A 16,950-nucleotide genomic window follows, 5' to 3' on the forward strand; every position below is an offset into this window, starting at 1 on the left:
ATTGTGGTTCCACCTTATGGTTACACTTGACAGAGATGCCAGGTAAGCAGTTTGCTGAAGGGTTCATGAGGCAGAGGGAATGACCCGCTTTAGGACCCTTTGAAAGAAGGTGCAATCCAAAGCCAGGTGCCTAAAAAGATCAAGGAATAACTGGAGCTGTGTTTCATGCATATCTGAGAGCCCGGTCATGAAATCAACTGTTCTCTCCGCCAGGATGCTGCACAGAGCACAACCCTGGACACACAGTGTGACTGCGCAATAGTCATGTTTGCTTTGTCATTTTTTGACTTCAAGTTGTTCAAAATCTTTTAATCCCTTCAAACAACCTAAGGTTTTACAGTGTGTTTCAAACACACACAGACTAACACTATCCCAGATGCTTTCACAGGTAACTGTTACCTTCAAGAATCTGAGTTTAGCAAGGCCGTGGCACACACCGGTAATCCTAGCAGCTTGGGAGGCTGAGGAAAGAGGATTGCGAGTTCAAAGCCAGTCTCAGCAAAAAAGAGGCACTAAGCAACTCAGTGAGACCCTGTCCCTAAATAAAATACAACACAGGGATGGGGATGTGGCTCAGTGGTTGAGTGTCCCTGAGTTCAATCCCCAGTACCAAAAAAAAAAAAAAAAAAAAAAAATTCTGAGCTTAAAGCTGGGCATGGTGCTATAACCCCTAGTTCCAGCCATTCAGGAGGCTGAGACAGGAGTTTGAGACCATCCTGGGCAACTTAACAAGATCTCATTTCAAAAAAGAAATAAATAAAAATCTGAGGTTACAATTTGTTGTCGATGATACTTTAAAATTCGGATGAAACTCCTTGGGTCAGAAAGATTGAATAGTTGGTTTCATACTGGTCACTGGGTCTGTACCTCAGTGCAAAGATCAGAATTGCAGAAACATTGTCCTGAGCACAAATATACCTGTGCAGAAACCCACTGGTCAGTACCAGTAACTTCTTTCCACAGTGTTCTGGTCTCTGTAAAATAATTCACTAATAGTTCAGTAATTCAGGCAAGGTCTGTCACCACTGCCCTGGCCCTAAACGTAACTCTTAAATTATATGATTTGAGGGAAAGTAATTACCAAAGTTAGGGTTAACTATCTTTTTCTACCAAACAAGGTAAATTTAGAATTATTTTCTAAATTTTAGATAAATTTAGTAAGACTTGAAGGTATCAATACTGTGCCATTGACTTTTTAAAAAATAGATCTTTATGGTTATACATGGTAGTTGGGCTCATCCCTAGGAACAACTTTTTTTTTTTTTTTTTAATAAATACCATTTGTGAGCTGTTTTCCTAGTTTGTAGACTCATACATAATCAGGAAGAATTAGATGCTTTAGTGATCTGCATAAAAAGGGGCACACAGCCAGGAGCGGTGGCACATACCTGAAATCCCAACTCCTCGGGGGGCTGAGGCAGGAGTTTGGGGTCACCCTGGGCAACTTAGTGAGAACCTGTGTTACGTTTGGGTATGAGGTGTCCCCCAAAGCTCCCTTGACAGCTGTAACCTAATCAGTCCATCCTAGTTTGAATGGGTTCACTGGGTGGTAACCGTAGGCAGGTGTGGCATGACTGAAGTGGGTGGGTCACAGGAGCTGGCCCTGGCAGGGGCCATCTTCCTGGGGGCCCCTTCTGCCTTTCCCTCTTTCAGCTTCCTGCTGCCATGAATGGAGCAGTGCTCCTCTGCCACGTGTTTCCACCCTGATGTTCTGCCTCATCCTTGGGCCTAGAGTCATGGAGTCGGCCTACCATGGACTGAACCTCTAAAACTATGAGCCATGATAAACTTTTTGCCTTTAAGTCATATTTTGGTCAAAACAATGCAAAGCTGATTAAACACCTTGTCTCAAAATAAAAAGGGCTCGAGATGTGGCTCAATAGTAGAGCACCCCTGGGCTTAATCTCCAGTACCCACAGGAAAAAAGAAAAGAAATAAAAAGGTCATGCACGGGATATGAACTGCCTTTGAACCAAGAGCCAAGGTTGCAGTGGTGGGGAGGGGCTGTGTGTGCATGTTGAGAGGACATGTGCACTGCAGAGGAAGATGGGGAGCAGGTGCTTACAGCCTGCTACAAAGGTTGTGGTTAGCTTTGTGTCTGCTTAACATCTACATCCATGGCCTCAAAGAGAGAATAAGTGACTCATTAATGAGACGTGTTAATGACATTCACCTGCATAGTACTTCAAATGCTAGAAAGGACAGCAGAAAAAAGGAGGGGGGGTATCTTTACGGCGATCAGAATTAGGTCAGGAAATTATAGGAGAGTTGAACTAAAAGGAGACAATGTAACACATCTGGAGTCAATAACCGAGAATACAGATATTCATAAAGTGGGAAAAACAAGGGAAGTGGTTAAGCGAAAAGACTCCCAAGTGACTAACCAATCAGATACGAGTTTTAGAAGCCAGGAAACACCTTTCAGAAGTAGGTTGGAGAACAGCTTCGCCTCTCCTGTTGGATTTTACCACCCTCCCCTGGGGTGTCATGGCGCACCCTTCATTCTTGGATTTGTCTGTGAAAGCTCTACTGGACAAGATGTCCTTCTATTTCCTAGCCTATAAACATGGTGAAAGAGCCAACAATAAAAATGAAGGCAGAGTGTTTTACATTGACCAAGCACTCTGTCCACGCAGTCAGCACAGGACCCTGGGAGGAGCTGATGTCAGAGGAGAAGCACTGGAAAGAAGCAAGCACACTGGCCTTCTTCCCCGCAGGAAGTACTTCTGGGTTTTTAAAAATCAGATAACTAAGTTTTATGGAGAGAAAAATGAGATGAAGAAAGATATTTGAATTCTCAACGTCTTCCTGCTATTTCCATTACACAGGTGTTCACTGATCACCTAGTCTATGCCTGGCATTTGTCTTAAACTCAGTGGAAGCTTCCAAAGGGAGTTCAATTTCAGCTTTACTGAGTTTAAATCTAAGTAGGAAAATAGAGCTTACAACCCCGGAAAAATGGTAAAACATTACAAATGGCAACAGGATGGTCCGCCGAGGTAGGAGCCATAAATAGATAAGCTTTGGAGGTGGAACAAGAGGGAGGCCCGGAGTGTGGCCCGGAGCAGCTAAGGAAGGTTCATAGGAAAGGTTATAAAGGAAAATGGAATTTGGACAGATGGGAAGAAATCTGAGTGAGTGCAGAGACCTGAGCAAGTGTAGCACTCAAGGAAGAGGAGTGTACCCATTAGTGTCTGGTGTCCACATGTGACGAGTTGAGCTTTTAAAATTATTTACTCAGCAGTCATAGGATTTTGAGTTAGGTAAGGATCTTAGATTCTTACCAAATGGGGAAATGCTCTTCCAAAACATCTAAGGGATGACCTACCAACTTTTGCTGACACACTGTTGGTGATGGACGTCAGTTTCCCAAAAGCTGGATGCTTCCTTCTTGTTACTCTGACCTTTGGCCTGGTTTCTGCCTTTCAGCATAACATCTGTCACACTGACTCCCTCAAATGTGACAGCTGCCCCCGTCCCCCGGAATTAAAGACATCATTTGGTGGTTTCTCCTCTGTCTTTTCCTTTCATCTCTGGTCCTTCCAGCTGATTTCCTGGGTAGTCAAGTAGTAGAAAAGGATTCTAGTTTGTTAAGGTTCCCTTTGAAAACAAGGCTCCTGGAAGTGAACCATAATTATTGTGGTTTGGTGGACTCAGAATTAAGGAGAGTGATCACTTCCTTAACCAGGATTCTACTCACTTACTAATGCAACATGGTCATTGCTGATTTTTCTCAATAGAGTTGATTAGAAGAGCTCATTAGGTCTTAGAGTTCAAAACCCCTCATAGAAATAAATGATGGCCATGGGGAAGGCTGCCTATTCTAACTCTTCTTGCCTGTACTTGGCATCTTCCAAGAGGATAAAAACAAATCTCTCCATAAATAGTTGGAGGGTCCCATACATATGGATATAAGTTGGAGGATAGAGTGGATAAAATAATGGCCCCTCTAAGTGTATGTCTACATATTAATCCCACAATTGGGAATATGGCTTATTGGGGAAAATGGGCCCTTGAAGATGTTATCCACTCTAAGATCTTGAGAAGAAATCATCTTTGATTACCTCAGTGGTCCCTAAATCCAACAATAAATGTCCAGATGAGAGACAGAAGAGGAGACAAATGGAGGAGAAGGGGATGTGAGGACAGGCAGAGATTAGAATTATATAGTTGCAAACCAAGGAATGTCTGGAGCCACCAAAGGCTGGAAGAGGCAGGGGAAAGTTCTCCCCCCACAGCCTTCAGAAGAGGGAGCTGGGCCCTGCTGACATTTTGATTTCAAACTTCTGGCCTCCAGGACTGAAAGAGTAAACCCACATTGTTTTCAGCCACCAAGTTTAAGGTAATTTGTCATGGCACACCTAGGAAGCCAGTAGAAGCAGGGCTTGTGTTTTTAGGACATTCCCACAGGAGTGGGTGAACCTTCCCAATGACCTTCTCCAGCCCTTCTCAGGATGCCTTAGGGATAGGGAAAATATTTTGAGATGGCAGTCACTTAGCTACGTAACTTAGGGATAGCAGCTCTTCTCTAGCCCTAAAAGGTCATAATTTCCTTTTAATCCACTAATAAGTTAGAATACAGACGTCTTCAGTGATGACTGTCAGGCCGATTTGCAAGGCCTCAAGGCGTGAAGGGCCACAGAGGGATGGCCGGGTGTGCTCGTGTTATGGAAGACGTAATGCAAGCATGACAATGATACTTAATGACGAGTTTGAAAACACCAGGTGACTCACGCATTACCATGAGCATGCAGGAACCTCAACATGCAGTGTGCTATTCCAAAAAAGCCACGTGACTGACAAAAGTAGTCATAAGCAAGTTATGCAAATCATCTCGACAGATAGCAGTGGCATAGTTAGACCTCCCCATCATACATGTGCAGTGGCCAAGCTCTGTGCCAAGAGGCTATTAAAGAAAATTCTTGGAGAGTTTTCACTCTGCTGTGGGTGAAGTCTTTTGTGTGCCTGTCACAAATGTATCCAATACAAGAAGCAAATAAGAGTCATTTGAAAATAATGGTGGAATTTAAGTCTACAGGTTCCAAGTCATATTCTTGATGTCAACAAACAAAAAGGTGGGTCTGGGATGTAGCTCAGTGGTAGAGTGCTTACCTGGTGTGACTGGGGTTCCATCCCAGCACTGCTAAAAAGAAGAAGGAGAAGGAGGAAGAGGAGGAGGAGGAGGAGAAGGAGGAGGAGGAGGAGGAGGAGGAGGAGGAGGAGGAGGAGGAGAAGGAGAAGAAGGGGACGGGAAGGAGAAGGAAGAGAAAGAGGAGGAGGGGGAATAAGTGACTGTTATTTGGGATAGAACCTGTTGCCACCATAAGAAGTATACTAGTCAACCTACCATGTCAAGGAACATGGCTCAAGGGACAAGAAGATCTTCTTTCAGAAAGGTACAGGACAAAGCACAGGGAGACAGAACAGGAATGAAGGGGCTGTCATAGAAACTGCACATCTCAAGTTCACATATCATCTCATCTACCCTCTTTACATGTGCAGTGTAAGGAATTCCTTTTTAGAATATAATATAAATTAAAATAATAATTGTTACTTCCAATGAGCAATTTATTGCATGCAAGATACTGTGCTAGGTACATGGCATGTATCTTCTTATTTAATCCTTGAAATAATTTTGTGAGATTCCTAATAGATCCCTCATTTTATGGGTGAGTGTAGGTGTGCTGAAGAAACACAAATATTCTTTGTCATCCATCCATCCAACCATCCATCCATCTATCCATCCATCCATCTGTCTGTCCTTCTGCCCATCCCTCTACCTGGCAAACACATACCAAACACTGCATATACCATGAAATTGTCACTTTCGGCGACCAGAAACTCAGTACCCCAAAAGGCAACCTGCTATACTTTGGACAACTCTAATTCATAGAAAGGTCTTCCTCATGCTGATCTGAAATTGGCTCTGTTTAACTAACCAATAGGTCACTGTGGTGTCCTTGTGCCACACAGAATGAGATAGGAGGAAATAACCGATGTAGGAAGTTTACCAGAGTCAGCAACCACTTTCTGTTCCTGATTTGAGCTCAGTGCAGTTTTCTGTACTTAGGAACTTTCATGGTTTTCATGGCAAACCTCATTCTTTGGGGACAGTAGATGGTTAAATCTCATTAACCCACAAAGAGTGACACACAGTCTGCCCTACAAATAGTTTTGAAAGGCCGTTGATAGTTTGGAGGTACTGTCAGAGGACGATAAATGTGCCACCCACGTAAAAGTGAGTCTATGTAATACCAGTACATAAATAGCAAGAATAGTTCCATAGTACCAGGAAGTCCAGGGATACCGAGGCAGTGAGGAACCACATTTGAGAGCCTCCCTGACTTGTCCTCTCCTGGGAGCATCTTACGGATGGCCTTTTGAGTGGCCAAAGTCCTAGCAGACCTTATTTTTCCCACCTTAAGTGAGGAACTCAAATACAAAAAGGAGATCATGGCCAAGGTCAGGTTGAAGAGGCTCTGGGAGGTGTGAAGCTGGGAATCATGGCAGCAGCAGCTGATGATCACCATGTCTCACATCACAGATCCTACTGTCTACTGGTCTGCAAAAGCCCAGCTCTGTAGCTGGCAGCTATTCTACCCTAGAGAGCCCAGGTAAAGAAGATAATCTCGGTTAACAGGTTTTCCTTCTAAGCCTTTAGGAGAAATCCATTTTTTCAGTCTTCGGCCCTCAACTTATTAGAATTTCCATCATTATATCCAGACTTCAGCATGATTAAGAAGATTGTTATTGTAGCCAATGTGACATTCTTTCTGTAATAACATAACAATAGTTAACACTGACCAAGCATTTATATGCCAAGTACTGCACATGTAACTGTTTTAATTGTTTGTCACAACAGCCTTGAATTCGTTAAACATTTAATTTACCAGATGATCAAACTGAGGCAGAGATATTGAGTACCACATGGAGGCTAGTAATTACATGGCAGAACTGGATCTTGAACCCAAATCTGATTTCACCACTAAGCCATGCTTTCAAGAAAATAATGCATGTAAGAGTTAAACTTCCATCAGGTACCATTTACATATTGCAATTCATTTCATATTTGCAATAACCCTATTTTGCTGCAGAGATAAAGCAGGTTAGTGAATCTGTTCTAGCTGGGGATGTAGCTCAGTGTAGAGCAATTGTCTATCATGTGCAGGTGACCCTGGTTGGATCCCCAGCACCTAACTTGTTCCAAAGCACACAGGTAGCACGTGGTTGGACTGGGTTTTGAGCCCAGGTGATCTGATGCCACATACCAGGTCATTATTCTAGAGCAGAAACGTTTCTCCACCTAGAATTTGGATGAATACGATTCCTATTTCCTAGCAAGACATTGCCCCCCCACCCAGCTCCAGTCAGTCTGACCCACTTGCCTAGATGGGAAGCCCACCTGGCATCTGTTGTAAGGACCAACAGGGCTGTGAAGCACCCCATCTTAGCATCCTTTTTTGGGGAAAGATGTAGACAAGGAAACTGATGGGCAGGGAAGTCAAGGTTCTTCCCCAGAGTCTCCTAAGCAAGAAAGAAGTACTTTCAAGATTAGAAGCCACTGTCCTTGGTCCACTACTCCCTGGCTCTTGAAAGATGGAAACCTATATTATTCCTTCCGATAGGGTGAGACCAGGAGAAACCCCCAGGGCCCTGAGAACACCCCTGTTCCTATGCAACAGCTCAAGGTCACTGAAGGTCACAGGATATTCCACTAAGGGGGCACCTAGATCCAATGGACCCTGGAACCTCCATTATACAATACAGTGCAGGCTTCAGCCCTGCTGTCTGTCCCCTCTGGCTGCCATCTGCTCGTGCAGGCCGGGTTAAGGGTGTTTATCTGCAAGATTGGAGGCAACCAAGTGCCCAGTCCAAGCTGGAGATAGCACAATTGAAAGCAAACAGGGCTCCCTGCCAAGTCAGATTACAGCAAATGACAGCAGCATATTTCCCCCTGAAGGCCAGGAGGAAGCCCATATTTTGTGTGTCTGTTGTGAGAGCTGTGAGGTGGGGAAAGGAAGGAGTAACTAACTTCCCCAAAGCTTTGCCTAGGAGCCTGGGAGACACTGGTGCATGTCTCCTTTCAGGACATCCTGTAGGCACTCACCTCCCCCTGGTTTATTTCTCCAAACTATTCACATTGGAGTTAATTACTTCCAATTAATGACAATGACAAGAACCACCACGGTTCCTAACAATTGCAACCACAGGAGATCTTTTAGCACAGTAGACTGGACCATCTCCACACACCCAAGAGAGTTCTTTCAGGAAAGATGGACCTGCCTTTATTTGGCACTGGCTCAGCCCCAAGCACTGGTTGCTCTAAGCTCCTCATATTTTAGTTACCTTCTTTACTTCTCCTGACTACAGTATATACAAGGGATTGTTCTCTCTTGTCTTATTGAGGAAGAATCTGGAGGTCAGAGAAGGAATTTGTACAGAGATATCAGAGGAAGAGATTTTTCCATCAGGCTTTATGTCCCTTGATCTAAGGGGTGAAGTTAATAAAGGAGATTTGGACAGAACTCAGGTATGAGTTTTCCAACAAACCAGCTACATTGTAGATGTTCTGACTCTGAATTTCAGTCTCTCATTTTTTCCCTTTCTCCTATCAGGGGGCATAAGGTCCATGGCTTTGATCTTCAGTAGCCAGAGATGCTGACATGAAGAGGTGATGTGTTTAATCATAAGTTAACTATTGTGAAAAGAACTAATCAACCATAGTAAACCAGAGGGAATACAAGGTTGTGGAGAGATTCAGGACTTTCCACACACATTTTTAACCAGAAGGTACAAGACTCAGATCTTTTTCTCTCTGCTGACAAAGCTCTGAATCAAGTAAGAACATTATTAAGGTACAAGCAGCAGTCTCCACCCAACACACAAGTTCAGGGCACAGAGGTCAGTGAAAAAAGCAATCTGAGAGGCTGGAGTTGTGGCTCAGTGGCAGAGTGCTTGCCTAGCACGTGGAGGCACTGGGTTCGATTCTCAGCACCATATACAAATAAATAAATAAAATTACATGTAATTTAAATTTCTGGGTGGATAAATAGTAGGTAGTATAATTCCTAATAGATTTTTCCCCTTTGCAAGCCTACTTGTTAACTTAAATCTCAGAAAAACGGCCTGTGAAGGAATCTGGAATGAAGAGCCTCACAGGTTATTTCATTCCCCAGGTTTCCTAGATCACCCCAGTAGGGAGCTGGGTTTGGAGATGGTTTATTGGCTTTCACTAACAACAGAATAGAGTTGTCAAGGGCTGTCCAGAGTAGAAGGAGTCCAGGCCGCGTGATCAGGATGAAGAAAACAAAAATGGATCCTAGCGATACAATTACTTTGAAAAAGTCAGACCCTGGCAGAACAAATCTCCTCTATATATTTCCTATTAAAAGAAAAAGAGAAAAAGCAAAAGTGTTCCCCAAAATAAAAAATTAGAACGGAAGCTGTTACATCTTTGTGGCCTTGAAGGGATAATCTTTATTTTAACCAAAGGTCAACAGACAGCCAATCTGAGTCTGAAGGTAAAGATTCTGATCTAGATGGCACAGTATTTTTGTGAAAAGCACTCATTTTACAAAGAGCAAAGAATCCAGTAGATCTTTTCTGAGAAGAAAGGGAGGAAAATGGGAGGGACGGTGCCTTTTGAGTTGGTCACCAGAATTCAGGTACAAGCAGGTGTCCGAGGAACATGTTGCACAGGTTTAGATCTCAATTGTTTTTGAGATGAACACAGAAAGCTAGGCAAAGCCAAGCGAAAAAGAAGCAACTGAACTTTTTCAGCCCTGGGGCCTTCCAACCTCCATTAAACGGGATGAACAGGTCTGCACCTTTGTGCTAAGTTTCAACAAAAAAGTCTCTACTCCACTCCTTTCTGGGATTTAAAAAAAAAAAAAATCAGATCAGCTTCGCAGACAAGCAGAGGCTGGATTAATGATTAGGAGAAACAAAAAGGATTGAATACCTGACCTGAAAGAACTATACTCTGCAACCAGAACGTCAAGGACATTGTCTCCTCTCCTCTCAAAAGAACTTTACCCAGGGCTAAGGTATTCGGCTTTTACTCAGATTCACCATTTAGTTCCCTTCCATGCCAGTGGTCTAAACACCAAAGAGAAAAAAATGGAGTTTCAGCTCACCTTTTCAAATGTTTGGGGCTCTCAAAATAGCAGTCGCCAGGCAGCTCCCACCCCTTGTGGCTGAACGGCGGAGCTTCTTGGGCTGCCTGAGCTCTGACCAGACTCAACTTCAGTGTACAGGTGCCTGGAGGAAGGAGGAGGGCATTGGTTGGTCCAGAGCAGGAAACGTGTGACATCACAGGAGCCAGGACAGATAAAGCATTGCTGAGACCTTAGCATTGAGACATTCAGTAGGTCCCGCCCACCTATCATTTACCTGAATACCTGCAAGCAGGTAGGTGGCGTCTCTTAGAGGACAAATGAATCAGTTAGAGCAATTTGCCAGATGGAATTTACTTTCTTTCCTGAGCACAGCACGTGTCCAGCCCCATGTACAGATATGAACTTAGACGCCTGATTTTTTTTTCCCCAAGCCCTCTTCACTCCCCACAGCAGCCAACACAGAAGTTAAAAGGGAAGTTTAACCCATTAAGTCCCAAGTTTTCAACTCTGCAAACATAATAGTTATTTTGAAGTTATGATAAGTGGTATATTTGTGGTTCAATTTAAGTTTTTACAGGTGTTCCACACCTGGGATGCTGGGACAAAATGGGTTAAATACTGAAACGAGACAGTGATTTAAAAAAAGAAAGAGAAAGGATATGGACTCCTTAGAAATATCTGAGGTTGAGCCCCCAAAGCCTTTTGGAATGCCATCTATTTAAACCCTGAGTGATTCTCTGTTCCAATATCAAGACAAAGTGGAGGTGACATTTCAAATTCATTGCTTAAAAATCTAAATCTGATCATTGTCAGCAGTTCTAAAGTCATTTCCAAACACTTTTTCTCTAAGCCATGCCCCCCCCTCACCTCAAGCACTTCAATTCCATTTTGGGGGGATCTGTAAATCTTCAGTCATTCCTATTTGGGCTTGCTGGGCAGTTACAGTCACAGGGCTGTTACAGTTCACTGTAAGCCTCTAATTAGGAGCTTTTGAAATGATTCAGATTTGAATGATAGTGCAGTAATAAGGCGATGTTGTCTGCTGCTAGAGCCAGGAAGGAGGAGTCAGAGTTATTTCGGTCCCAAGCTGTGTGTGACCGTAGGCAAGTCACTGCTGCTTCAGCCTTTCCAACAGGAAAGGGAGGCTAATGCTTGACTCAGCTGGCACCTGAGCGGCAGCCAGGAGGAATCCCCGCTGTTAAGCCCTCTGGCATCTGAAGACGACTGTAAACAATTCCTATCATCCTATTGAATCATGGCCCATGTCTATGACCGCATCTAGCATTCCCCCCCCCCCTGCACAATTTATTTACTCTCAGGAACGTGCTGCCTGGGGGGACCTGGGGATTCAACCTCCTTGGAGGATGGTCTGCTTGCCCAGAGAGATTTTGCCCCTCCTCCTGACCTTGGAAATGCTTTGCATCCACGTGTTTTAATAGTGTGCTTCCTAGAGGTTTGGGGGCGTTGGTTGGCATTTTACCTGGGGGAGGAGTGAAAGAAGAAGGAAACTTGGGAAGGGGTTAGGAAAAGGCGTCTTGATCCCATCCCTGGGTTTCCACCTGGCTAGCCAGTCATTCAACAGCTGATAAAGCAGTGGAGGAGGGGTGCAGGAGGAAGAGAAATGCTGGGGAGGGCGCGGGGTGCATGGTGCACCCTAGGCTCTTCACCTGCAGGGAACTGGCTCCCCACCTCCCCAGATAGGTCTAAATTCCTTCTCCACCTGGGAGCTTGGTGCCTTTTGAGGGGAATTGGAAGCTGAAAAAACAGACAGGGGCTGGGGTTGTAACTTAGTGGTAGTGTGCTGGCCAAGCACTTGTGATGCACTAGGTTCCATCGCCAGCACCACATAAAAATAAATAAGTAAAACAAAGGTATTGTGTCCATCCACACACACACAAAAAAAAATTAAACAACAACAACAAACCAAACAAGTTATTCATGCCTTTATCTATTAGAAACTAAGGTTAGTTGTGGCTGTGCCTTTAATATGCAAATAAAAACAACCAAGAAAAAGACTGAGGCAGAGAAATTGTTTTGCTTGCAGATCTTTTAAAAAGGGAAAAGTATCAGCCCACCAAAACAAAGACTTGATATTTCCAATGACCTAGAGTCCCTGGGAACAGAGGGAGGGATGGGCAAGCCTGTCCACCTGCTGAATCATCTAGAAGGACAGGCCTCCAGCATCCACTGTGGTATCCATTACACTGCGGCTTTTCAGAAGGTTGGGGTCTGACCTGGGAGCTGGATATCAGGCTTAGGTTCACAGCACTGGCCGCAGGGAGCAGGGGAAGTGAATTTTCAGGAGGTGACAGTACATAAAACTTCACAAAAAGGACTCAATACTATGGGGTTTTATTTAATACTGTATACCAAACCCTAGCTGTCTGCATGTATGGTCTGAGGAAAGAAAGGAGGGGAAAAAAGAATGAAAATGGAGAATAAGCATTAAACTTGGAGTGGAGCTCCCAGGTAGTGTCTAAAGGAAGAGAAAACACTGGGCTGTTTCACACATTAGCCATCTAATAGAATAATCTCAGTAGTTATATTTCTAAAGTACTGGGGAAAAGGTGAAAATAATAATCATAAAAGCTAACATTGAGTAAGTGTTTGCCAAGTTCATTTTTGTTCCAAGCACTTTGCTCGGCTGACCATCTAAATCAGGTCCTAGTGCTACCTACGTTCCGTAGTTAGGGAAACCGAGGCCTGGATAAGCTGAGAATTTGCTTCTGGATGGCTTATGCAGCAAGAGGCAGAGCCAGAGCAGTTTAAAACCAGGTCCTTATTAACCGCTGGAAAGAAAGAGGGGAAGGTTCTGGTTGGATGCCCACTGGACAAGGTCTGGACCCTCCCTCCTTCAGCGTCTGACCTATCCATTGTTTGGAAAGAGACGTCTTGTAGAAGTAGGCCTGGGAGTGTCCTTTCTAGGAAGAAAGTCTGCCGTTGCAATGCAGTTACAACTAAATTAGTAATCTGCTTTATACATCGAGTGTGTCTGTATAGGACATATATGCATGTGTATACTTATATTTGAGAAACACCATTATCATTCCTGGGAGCATTATTGAAATCTTTTTTTCTTGGTACCAGGGATTAAACTCAAGGGGCGCTCAACCACTGAGCCACATCCCCTGCTCCTCCACCCCCAGCCCTCTTTTGTATTTTATTTAGAAACAGAGTCTCACTGAATTGCTTAGTGCCTCCCTGTTGCTGAGGCTGGCTTTGAACTCGCAATCCTCCTGCCTAAACCTCCCAAGCCGCTGGGATTACAGACGTGTGCCACTGTGCCTGCCGAAATCATCTTTTTTATGGCCTATCAAACCAACCCTAAGAAGTAAACCCAGTTTGAAGGATCACTAGAGAATGACCAGTGGTAACTCTCTATGACATCTTTTATGGCCATTTCTCTCTATAATTTTAGCAGCATCTTTAAAATTTGAAAATTTTGCCAGAACTGCCACAAGATCACTAGACTGCATCCAGTTGAATAATACAATACAATGTTAAGCTAAATTCCATTATCAACCTTACTAGGCTGAATGGTTTAGCCCAGGGTTGGCAGACGGTAGACACACACTGCTTCATTCCCTCCTCCCCTGCCGCTCTCATTGTCATTGCCAAGGTGCTCTGGATCTCAGAGGTTAGCTCTGAACTTTCCAGCCGCATTTCCAGGCGCAGTGGCAGTTGATATTGACCCCTAAGATCAAGCCATTTACTATCCCTAGTTTGACAGTAAGCGGGAGGGATAAACCAGAGGGAAGGCGTTGCTGTTGCTGGCGCCATGTTGCTGGTCCATGAGCAGGACCTTGGAGGATGTGGAGAAAGCAGAGACCACAAAGGACTGCAGGCAGAGTCGCAGTGTTCAAGTGGGGGGGCTGGAATGATCCAGGCTATGTGTGCTGGCAGAGCATGTGCGTGGTGGGGAGGAAAGGAAGGTGAGAGGCCGCTGGACCAAAAGGATCCACTGGGCACTGAACTTGTTCAGGTGAGATGGGACCAGATTATCAAGAGCCTTGACTGTGGAGTTTCTCAAGTCTTTATATTACTCTAGGCTGCTTTTCTCAGGAAGGAGGGAGAAGGAAGGAAGGAAAAGAAGGGTAGATCGATCTTAGGGTGGTTTCTTAAGAATGATGGTGTTTTCAGGGTTGCGCCAACGTCCATGAGTTTCCATTTCTGCTACCCCATGGTCTTCTCTGTCTTTGCTGCCTCTGTATCTTGGAAGCAGTGTACTTCAGAGAGGCAGGTGGGAAGCATTAGAAAGCTCTCTGAACTCAAGGTTGGGCCCGTCCTACTTAACCAGCCAGCTCTCTCTCGGGCTTTTGGATTAGTTTGAATGCCTTTATGCATCTTGACAGGGAAATGGAAGGGGAGGAGGAGGGCTGATTTCAAAGCTCTTTACTTCTAGATTCCCACAATGAGCATTGGCACCGTCAAGGATTCCTCCTGGCAATGAACCTACTGCTAAGACCATACCTCGTGATTCGGGAGAATTATTTAGCCTCTGTATTGCTTCCTCCCCCGGCCCCAGCCTATTTATAGAGCTGTCTAAGATGACTGAACGCCACAACAAAAATGAACATATTTCGTCTGATTTTAATAGAAGTCATCTCTAGAAAAAGCCTCAGTTACATAATTTCTGGAGATATTCAGCATTATGAGATGAAATTGCTATATATACATTGCATCACATAGGCCTCAATTTTGAACCAGCTCAGCTCCAAATCTTTCATTGGCTAATTACAAGTGCTTAGCATGATGCACATGAGCACATCTCAGAAGGGCAATTATGGGAAATAATAGTAGTAATCATAAATATCAGCTGATGTGATAGCTGCCATCTGGTTGTGTGGCAATGGAACAGATTCCGTTTCTCTCACAAACTCACAGCGCATGTGTTGCCTGGTTTGCACATGCGCCCCTAGAGTACCTCTGGGTCCATAGCTTAGGAAGAGTCAATTGTCTGGTTCGTGTGCTCTTGTGGGGACAGGGAGTATCTTGGGAAAATGAGAATTCATTCATTTATTGGAGATGGCATATGTTTGTGAATGTTGACCTTGCAGATATGTGGCCAGCACACTGTTCTGTAGTAGAGGGAAAAAAAAATGTCTTCTTCGTTGCTGTCTCTGTAATCATCATTAGACCTCTATTTTGTGACAGCTGTAAAAGTCTTTATGTCTGTATGATCTCCTTCCTGCTATAAACCAGGTGAAGTATTCTCAAGCAGCTTTTTTGGTGGTGGTGGTTGATATTTTGAAGCTTGTCGTGTCTTGTTTCATACATGACTACTTCAATTGAACCAATTCCACACATAAAGAAATAAAATGTCCCTTCTCTATTAACTTTGACCTAAGCCTAAGCCTCAGAACTTCCATATCCTTATAGATAACTCCTTAAACAAACATCCTTAATCTCCCCAACTATAAATTACCTTAATTCTTCTTGAGCTACCCATTCACAGACTTACCCCTTAGATCTTGTTACCCCCAAGTCTACCATCTCAAAAGCAAAGAAATATGAGAATGCACTTCTCTTCTGTGTCCTCTGTCTGACCCAGTTGAGTTTTTCATTCCCATACTCAAATTTTACCTTCTCCTCTGCATTGACTATGCTGTGTGGATCTTGGACCCATGGAGGCTACCAAGACCCCATCTTCCCTGCCATGTTCAGATCTCAATTCCTTGCCACATTCTCTCCTTCCTAAGGACTTGGCAAAACCATGTCACCATCCTTCTCTCATCCTAGAAGCATGGGGATCAGTGCCACCATATTTTTTAAATTTAATTTTTATTTTTTTAGTTGTCAATGGACTTTATTTTAATTATTTATATGCAGTACTGAGAGTTGAACCCAGTGCCTCACACAAGTTAGGCAAGTGCTCTACCACTGAGCCACAACCCCAGCCCGCCACCATATACTGATGCTATGCAGTGGCAGACACACTTGTCACTCCCCTTGGCAATCTACCCAGGTATATTCCTGGTCAGTCCCTCTTCCCTCTCTCTCAGTAGTCACTTACCCTCAGTCCTCTGCCTCGTCTCCATGCATGGCTCCTCAAGGTATGGGCCCTGGATGCCAATCGACCTCACCCACATGTCCTAATCCTTTCCATGCCCAGAATAGCAGCCCCCTTGGCCTAGGAACACCATGTTAGCTGAAGCACTCCCCTGTCCCCATTGCATTGTCCCCATTGCCACAGGGAAACTGTTTGCTAAGCATACTGCCTGCTCCACCCTTTGCTCACTCTGCCCCAAGAGTCTCTGACTGGTAACCGGGGAAAAGCAACTGGGCAAGCTTGGTTTTGCTCCTCCTCTTTCTGTCCAGGGAGTGCTCCTGAGTTTTCCCCTGTTGCTCCAGGGGCTGTGTCTTTCCTGTTGGGAAGCTGCCTTGCCAGAGCTGCTCAGTTGGGAGCCGTCTAGCTCTGCTTCCTCCTTCTATGCTGATTCTCCAATTTAGCCATTAGCATTTTGAAGGTGATATTTTGGCCTCTATAATCACCCTTCTAATTTTTCCTCAACCCAGATGGAAGAGAGGGGCAGTGTTCATTGGGGTTCCCCTGGGCTGCCTCTAAAACCTGATTGTGGCTCCCATAACAACCGGGCTGTCTCTTCTAGGCTCCTTCCCATGCAGCACCATGGTGACAGCGTTCATTTATCATTGCCTGGATAGTTATCATGCACTTTGCCTCTTACCTTACTGAATCTTGGCAGAAATCCCATGGACGGTGTTATTAACAGAAGAAGAAATTGACTCTTTGAGAGGTACTGTAACTTGTCCTGCATGTCTGGCTGGTTCCAGGCAGACATGAGGCTCTCTCCCAGGCTGTTAGGAGTACAGT

The 16,950-nt window shown here is 44.4% G+C and overlaps 1 protein-coding gene across 2 annotated transcripts in view; it reads right to left on the reverse strand.

Annotated features, from left to right (window-relative positions):
- Lnx1 (ligand of numb-protein X 1) overlaps positions 1-16,950 on the reverse strand; it is a 166,082-nt gene that overhangs the window by 101,153 nt on the left and 47,979 nt on the right. For both annotated transcript variants that reach the window (XM_048784475.1, XM_048784474.1), the window contains one exon: positions 10,137-10,260. The gene's annotated coding sequence lies outside the window, so the exon portion shown is untranslated. The remainder of the gene's footprint in view (positions 1-10,136; positions 10,261-16,950) is intronic.

This window comes from Marmota marmota, unplaced genomic scaffold (genome assembly GCF_001458135.2).
Source record: "Marmota marmota marmota unplaced genomic scaffold, marMar, whole genome shotgun sequence".
NCBI classification, from domain to species: domain Eukaryota; kingdom Metazoa; phylum Chordata; class Mammalia; order Rodentia; family Sciuridae; genus Marmota; species Marmota marmota.